Raw genomic sequence first — 8,745 nt, 5'->3', positions numbered from 1 at the left:
AAACGTTCCAGGGGCCTATAGACGTCGGATATGGATACATCTAACTTCTATATAGACGTCTAGTATATCCACATCCGACGTCTATATAGACATCTGGTATATCCAGTCCGACGTCTATATAGACGTCTAGTGTATACAGTCCGACATCATATTAACGTCACCCACAAAGACGTCGGGTCTGGATCTGACGTTAAAAGGCCAAAATAATAGACGTCTAAAGCCCTTTATGCACTAGTGAACGCATCATTTTCGTGAAAAAGATTTTAAAAGATTTTATTTTTACATTTCACCAATTCACCCCCACCCCCTCTTGGTGTGAGAAATTGAGTCATTCTATTTTAACAATTGTGAATGTACTTTGGTTAAATTAACTATGATTAGTGTAGAAGTTCTTGCTTTTAATTAAGAATGTATGTTGGTTGATAATGAGAACGCCAATAAATTAATTGATAATTTACATTGAAAGATTAAAACAATAACTAATTTAACAATAATCTTAAGATAACCAATGATGAATCCTATTGTAAAAAAGTAGTGGAATCAACATATTTTCTTTAATATTATTTTTATCTCTTTTTATATTTTTCTAATAATATTTATTTCTTTATTTAAGTTTTGTTATTTATTCTCTTATTTATTTATTTTTTATTTTTATCTCCTTTTATTACATTGATTATTTTATTTGACTAACCCTTTTTGTATAGTTGCTATAATAACTAATTTGTTAGGATTCAATTCTGTGTTCATTAGGAGATGACTTATGTTGAGTTTAATCTTTTTTTATTTTATTGGCTAGTAATTTAGTAATATTAAAGTTGCTATAGTTTAATAGTATTAATTTGATTACATCAATGACATCGTTGTCATTCCCAACAAAAGAATAACCAACTAAAGTATGTGTCAAATCATGGTTATGATATCCACACACTACCTTCAATACTCACCTCTTCTCCTTTAGAAATTGGTTTGCCTCTCAATTTAAAAGGACACTCGTATTTTGTTTTGCTAGATATACTAAGATAAACATCATATTTGTATTTCCAGTGTTATTCATACCTTTCTCAACATAATAATACAAACTTCTTTCTCTTGGGTTGACCATTAGGTTTTTTAAATCTTATAATGACAACAACAAAACCAAGATCAAAAGCAATCCCTCGAACCTATGCAATTAACTCATCACGTGTGGGAAAAATCTGATTAGTTACAAAAGTTGTTTGTGTAATCTCTCACACACATTTGATTTATAAAAGAAGAGAAATCTCACATGAAACTAAAATTTACTTGCGAATCTATCAAACTTAAAGGATAATCATTCATCTTAGACTTTAACCACCTATAATATAACATCATCAGTGAATACCTTACTTCTTCCACTACAAGAAATATGTTTATTACCGAAGGATTAACACCGACGGTCTTTTATCCTTCGGTAAGGCAGTGACAGTACCGAAGGAATACGCCCTTCGGTAAAAGGTTCAATTGAGTGAAATGAGAATTTGGGATTTCGCTAACCCATTCTCCCAAATTCAGTTGTGAAATCTTCTCCCTCCCAAAACCTCTGGACCCTAATCTCAACGATGGCCATTTTTTCGCAATTCCCGCTTCTCTCTTCTCCCCTCGCCGCCGCACACCGTCTCCCTCCTCTTCGCCAAACCCCAACACCACCCCTCCCTCCTCTACGCCAAATGCAAACCCTCCGATGACATCGACACCTCCAACAACGTCAACCCATTGGAAGACATCCCTCGGAGCCTGCGGAGGGATTTGTAACCCCTCCCTCCTTCGACGATGGCCCCCTCAAGACGGAGGACGAGATCGCCGCAGCCTACGAGGAGCTCTACGGCCCCACCTTCAGCGGCGTTTTCGTGCTCGGGAATGACGTCTTCGAAACGGACGCCCTGGTGAAGCAGGACACGGGGTTTGGGTCCAACACGAAGAAGGAGAAGGTCCGCGACGGGTTCGAAGATAGGGTGGTCCAAGTGAGAAGGGTGATGAAAGTTGTTAAGGGAGGGAAGCAGTTGCCGCCGTCGCCGTTCAGAAGTCGTCGCCGTCGTTCAAAAGTCCGCCTCCAATGCCAGGAGGAACATCGTGAAGGTGCCAATGGCTAAGTACTCCACTTTTCCCCACAGGTACACACTCAGTTTCTGCTTAAAATGTTATAGTTCTTTTGCTTCCTTGTATCTTCTGGAATTGGAGACTGAGATTAAGATTGAGATTGAGTTTCAGTTTGCTTCTCTTGTATTCATCATGTTTCCCCTTGTTGGTTCATCCCAAGAGCACCAGAAAATTACAAGCAGCCCTTCACGAACCAAAGAATATAAGGTTAGTTGTAGCATTGATTTACTGTTAGATTCCAAATTTTAGTTCATTTTTTACCCTAAAGCTTGTTAGTAGCTAATGAGATTATGCATTGGTTTGTCAGTGATCTGGGACAATGCAAAATTTAGACTTGTACAATTTGAACAGAAATCTTCCAAGAGAGCTAACTGAATCAGCTCAAGCTGTCTATTAGGGTGAAGGAAGTTCATGCCAGTGGAGAAATTCAAATCAGTTAAGCAGTATAATTCTTGTGTTCTTGGTTAAAGTTTCATTTTTTATGTTAGAAGTCACCTATTTTTATGTGTACTATAATTTATATTAACTACTATAAACCAGCGAGCCAGTCTAAGTCACTGCACTGTCCATGTAATGTATTAGTATTACCTGTATCACCATGGAAGTCGTGTATGAAAACAGTAGTTGTCTGATAACTTTTAAATTACTCATCCATTTATAATCCAGCTAGTTAACTTTAAAATGCTTTTATATCTCACGAAACAATGACCTCAACCATGTATTGTGCCTTAAGTTCTTGTACTTGGTTCTGGTTTACTTTGAGAATGCTATATCACAGAAAGTGGATGATTATCTTGCTCGAGTCAGAAAATGATTTTAACCATGTACTCATTGTACATTAGTTTTTTTCAAGAGAATTACCACTGGACTAAACTTTACAAGTGATCATTTAGTTTTTCAAGAGAAATAACAAACATACTTCGGAACTAAATTTGTATATTATAGTTTTAATTTTATATATATATATATATATATAACTTTATAACTTTATATATATATATATATATATATATATATATATATTTCGTGATTCTTAATTTTTTTTAGTGAGAAACAATCTCTTTGTTGAACATGTTGCAGACTTCATAATGTTTAAAATAAGTTTTTAGTCATATTTCGTTTTTAAATGTTATTTATAAGCATTTCTAAAACATAAGTGTTTGTTTCAAAGATACTAAGGAGTAAACCTTTTCATGTGACTTTGCATAGGGCATAGAATATTTTATAGTCTATTAAATGTAGTCTCCAACACTTGAGTGTTATATGATTAGTTGTAGCATTGATTTACTGTTAGATTCCGAATTTTAGTTCATTTTTTACCCTAAAGCTTGTTAGTAGCTAATGAGATTATGCATTGGTGATTACCTCCTAGTTTATTGAAAAAAGACATATATGTGGATACTTTGAGGACGAGAAAGGCATTTTATTAAATAACCTTTTATGTCTAAAGTATTTCTTTCACTGATGCCATTTTCCTTTTTATTAAATAGATGATTGTTGTGCTGCTTGCCACAGTTGGAGCAATCATGTCCATAAAAAATTTCAACAACCTCTTCAACAATAGTCATCAAAGAATAGGAGTTGCACTATATGGCATTATCTGGCTCCAAGTTTTATTTGGTCTTTCTTGACCACAAAGGTAAAACAACTAAATTCCCTTTCATTGAGAATTTGTGCATCTATACGCATGATTTTGTTGGTTAGGAAGTTAAAGTAATTAGACCTTTTATGCTCTATGTTTATTAGGATTGTTAATAGAACAAGTGTTTAAAGCATATAGAGTACTGGTGAATTTGAATTCAAAGATTGTACATTAGTTGGCTTACTGGCTAAATCACTTTGTTGCAAGTATAATATTAATTTCTTTTGGGGAAATAATTGAGTTCTTTTGGGGAAATAATTGTGTGTTTTGTTAAAATGCAGTGTAAGGGTGAATTAATCAATTCCAGCAACTTAATATTATGAAATTAGATTTGTTTAAGCTTGGAATTGGTATAGAAACAACATAGATCATAATATGACCTCCTAACAGCCCATTATGCAGGAAAATAAGGAAAATAAGCAACCTCACACCCCAAAATGAGTTTTAGTGAAACAAAGGACCAAACAACAATGCAAACAACTTTGAAATAAGTATTAACACTGAATCAAGCTGAAAAATATCAACTAGGTGAAATTAAACTGGAATTAGTGATTCAAAGCAAAGCTAGCATGGTGATAAGTTGAAAACTGTGCAGTAGTTTCAACTCAAAGTTTGAGTAGTTTGAACCAAAAAAGTTCACTTTAAAAGGTGACAAAAGTGAACTTGAATTTGTCCAGTTTAGAACTTCCTGGTGGACATCTTTTAATTCAATCCTAGAGTCTTGTTCAACTTTTAATCATTGTCCTAGAGTCATATTAATAGTTTCCAAATCAGTTTGATTCATCTATTGAATTTTGGTTGGTGAATTAGCTTAAATTTTGGTGTTAAGAGCAACTCAAACAGTGAAATTCTGATTTGCAAGTATTTAGCCTCTCATGACAGCTTAAACAAGTCTTACTTGGTAAAACAAAGTTGCTTAAATCATAAAATTAAGTGTCCAAACTCGTTTGAGCAAAATTGTCATTCAAACCATCAATTTTTCAACACTTTTCTGATATGAGTTGCAGAATTTTTTGAATCTGTGTTGTTGTGATTATTGCACTGAATTTCATCTTAAATTAGTAGCAAAAGCTTGGTTAAATAGATTAAAAAGAAGTGCACAATTCAAAATTAACAAACAGCCTGCATTGTAAAAAGTGAGTGAACTAGTGCTAAGCCAAATTTTCAAAATCTTATGCACATTTTACAGTAGCTCTCTTAGGCATTTCATCAAACACTTTTGCCTATTTTAAAATTGAGTTCAAATTAGCTATATCTGCAACTTATAATTGTTTCTTGCTTTTTAAATCCACTTTAGAGTCTCTCCTAAGTTCATTTTGAGTGCCACCTTTTGTTGCAAGCCTATTAATTGCTTTATTTAATTTGTTGGAAAATCCTGCAACTAAATTGTTTGATGAAAGTCCAGTGGTGCATGACAGGACTAGGTTCAAAATGTCCTTTGGTTATTACCGAAGGCTTTTGGCCCTCGGTAATTACCGAAGGCTTTTGGCCCTCGGTAATTACCGAAGGCTTTTGGCCCTCGGTAATTACCGAAGGGCAAAAGCCCTCGGTAAATGTTAGCGACAAGAGATTTACCGAGGGCTCTTTGGCCGTCGATAGGCCTTCGGTAATTACCTCTTACCGACGGTTTTTGGCTGTTTCCGAGGGCTTCTGGCCTTCGGTAATGCCCTTCTTTTTTGTAGTGTTCAACAATAATAATAATTGGAGATCAAGAAATTATTAAAACAAAACAAGAAAATACATTTAAAAAAACAAAAAAAATAAAATAAAAATTCAATAACAAATTTCGAAATTCGAAAAGTGTTCATCAGATTTTGAAATTTGGAAGGAATGTTAACCGGATTTTGAAATTCGGGAGAAAGCTTCGTTGGATTTTGAAATCACGTGAGTTTTCAAACTAGATTTTAACATTTGGTGAATTTTCTAAACTGAATATCAAAATTCCATATATGCAAAATATAATAAAAATAAGTATAAAATTTCAAACAAAATAAATTTAAAATTTCAAATGAAACTTAACCAACAAAAACAAGTAATACATGAAAAGGAAAGATGAATGAGATGAATGAAAAAGAAATTTATTTCGGGTGTAGGGTCGAGGATCTCGACAAAACACTCCTTTACACTTTTCTCCAAGATAGCTTAGGTATTTTCGAACGTTATTGGTTGAAGTCCTTCCTTGCTTGTCTTCCAAACCGCTCGAGTATACCTATCAAAGGTACTCTGACACTCAAGTCAGCGATTAATCCGATCAGGGGTTATAGTAAATTCTTAAATTCGTAATAAATGCAATCACTTACATTTGACCTCTATTTATAGGTTTTGAGATGGGTCCAAGATTAGTGAAACCATAATCACAATCTAATCATGGCTCATCACTTACTAGGTAACACTTACCAGTAATCTTGATTAGAAGAAATATTTAGGGATGATTATTGTTGGAGTTCAATTGTTCAGTCTCCTATCTTCCATGACTGTGTTGTTAGTACATTATTTATGTGGATTGCATGATGTGTAACGTACATCAACCTATTTGGTTATGCGTCCTTTTGAGGTCTCGTTCAGTGATTCCATTGTATGACTTATGGTCATACAATACAAAAATGAATGATACAATATGAAGGCAAAACAAAAGCAAAACCACTTGTTGTTGAAGAATGTTGTACGAAGAAAACAACTCAAGAACGAGATATTAAAGAAAATAAGTTTGAAAAAAGTTATTTAGGATACATGGTCATTCAATAACTATAGATGTCATAATAAATACGTAACCAATAATCACTACTATTCTAATTTATTTTATATTATATATATATATATATATATATATATATATATATATATATATATATATTATTTTCTTTCAAGGTTAAACTTATCGTGATAGCGAAATTTAGAGGTACAAGAAAAAAAAACTTGAAGCTGCATGAAGAAAACCCCCACATATTAAAATCGTATTCTAGGTTGAAGTTCCCTCTCAGTGGTCCTTTAAAAAGTTTCATTCATGATGTTATCATGACATCAGCAGGGTCCCCTCCTCAATCCTAACATTTAACATCATAGTTACTAGACTTTTAGAGTGCACTCTTGCATGGACACAATACATATATTAAACATATTGACCTAGTTATTGGCGTAGTTTTTTATCGACACTAAAATTAACTTTTCTTTAGTAATTAATAATATATTGAGTATAATTTATTTTAATCTGTAGTGGTGCTAAAATTTTAAAATGTTAAATATATTTTTTTCTAGTTTTGTATGAAAGAAACTGATGGTGTACAAATTATTTAATGAAGGAAATAATGTGTAGTTATTTTATAAATGTGGATGATCCTCATCCCGAACAAGAAGCAACAGTTCGAAAACAATACATGAACATATAGTGGTGAACTCCTTGCAAGATCATGAAATCAATCACGTTGTTTGTTCTCTATAACTACACGCCTTTTCATCGATTTTCTTTCATCTTTGAAAATATGATAGATGGTCTTCTTGGCTGCTTTTTATCAAACGTTAGTGGATGATGGAAAATGCCCTTCATTGCTTTCACCTTTCATTCTTCTCCACTATGTAATCCACTTGAGGCTTTGATATTGATAATGACAATTACAATCGAATAACAATACTCATCATAGGATAAAATGGTTTCAATACATTCACTTTATTGGTATGCTAGTTCAGTGGGTCTCTTTCTTCACAACTCTATCGTAGAATGTCCTTTTATTCAACATAAAATGGATTTAACTATTCTCTATTATCTATCACATACAACAGAATTCCACGTTCACTTGCATTATCTTTAAATTTTGTTAGGCAGCACGTATATATTCTCAGGCATCACACTTTTTTATTCTTCAGGTATAGTTTTAAAGAAAAATTTTGTTAACTTATAATTCTATAAAATGATATTTTAAATTGATATATATATATAATAAAGTAAAATATTATAAAATAACCAAGTTTTTAAAGTTGGAATTGAGTGATTTTGAAATTTTAAAGATAAAAATGTTAAGCGAGAGAAAAGGGGACACACAGATTTTAGACAAGTTTTGTTAGTGGTGAAACTGTAGCAGAGACGACTATACGTGAGATATGTCAAAATCTTTTGACACTCCACTTCCATAATTTATTAGACCAAAATTAAGGTAATATAATAACTTTATATAACTGATGAGTTACCGTATATAGGTTCAAATATTAATAATATAAAGTTTAACGAAATAGATGACACAATTATAATCTCCGAAATTATCAAAGATTATTCCTCTTTATTTTTCTTAATATTTTAATTTATGTGTATTTAGGAATCTTTTCCATATGATAAATCAAAGATGGAACTAAGTGATCCTATGAATTTGTGTTCCTTTGATTAAAAGGGAATCTTGTCAACATGGAAAGTCTGGCAGAACAGACTTTGGTTTGACTCCAATACAGAACCTCCACTGTGATGAGTTGTGATAATTAATAATTCAATCAAAACTAATATATATAGCATAAAATATTCCACAAATTGAATATGTTCCTTCGTATTATTTTATGTTATATTTAAATTTATATGATATTAGAAAGATTTGATTAAGTGGATGAACAGAATAAGATGCGAGGGGAAGAATAAGGAGAAGAAAACAAATTGATAAAAAGAGATAAATCGACTTTACGAAGAATAAGTGTTCCATCAATAACAAATAACAGAAGATTACAAGAGAGATGAAACATCAGAAAATGTAGTCTTTGACTTCTTATCGTCAGATTTAAGCCTCATCCTCAAAGCAGCACCTGCAGTTATATACTCTTTCACTCTAAACATTCATAAAAAAGAACATTGGATAATATTTTTTATTGTAAGAGATATTCATTCGGTCGCTTTATTATCTTATCAAATATAATAAAAATACTAATCATTGTAACTTTAACGTTGACGTGATAATATTTTTTAGAGTAAATTACACTCTTCATCTTTAATACATGAGAATATTACATTT

The 8,745-nt window shown here is 32.4% G+C and overlaps 1 pseudogene; it reads left to right on the top strand.

The window, feature by feature from the left end:
- The first annotated feature begins 1,572 nt into the window (after positions 1-1,572).
- LOC124847490 (small ribosomal subunit protein uS5c-like) lies at positions 1,573-2,367 on the top strand (annotated as a pseudogene).
- Positions 2,368-8,745: the final 6,378 nt, after the last annotated feature.

Source organism: Vigna umbellata, chromosome 1 (genome assembly GCF_029865625.1).
Source record: "Vigna umbellata cultivar VRB3 chromosome 1, Vumbellata_1.0, whole genome shotgun sequence".
NCBI classification, from domain to species: domain Eukaryota; kingdom Viridiplantae; phylum Streptophyta; class Magnoliopsida; order Fabales; family Fabaceae; genus Vigna; species Vigna umbellata.
Note: the sequence above shows the minus strand (reverse complement) of the source record. Positions and strands in the feature narration are given on the sequence as shown.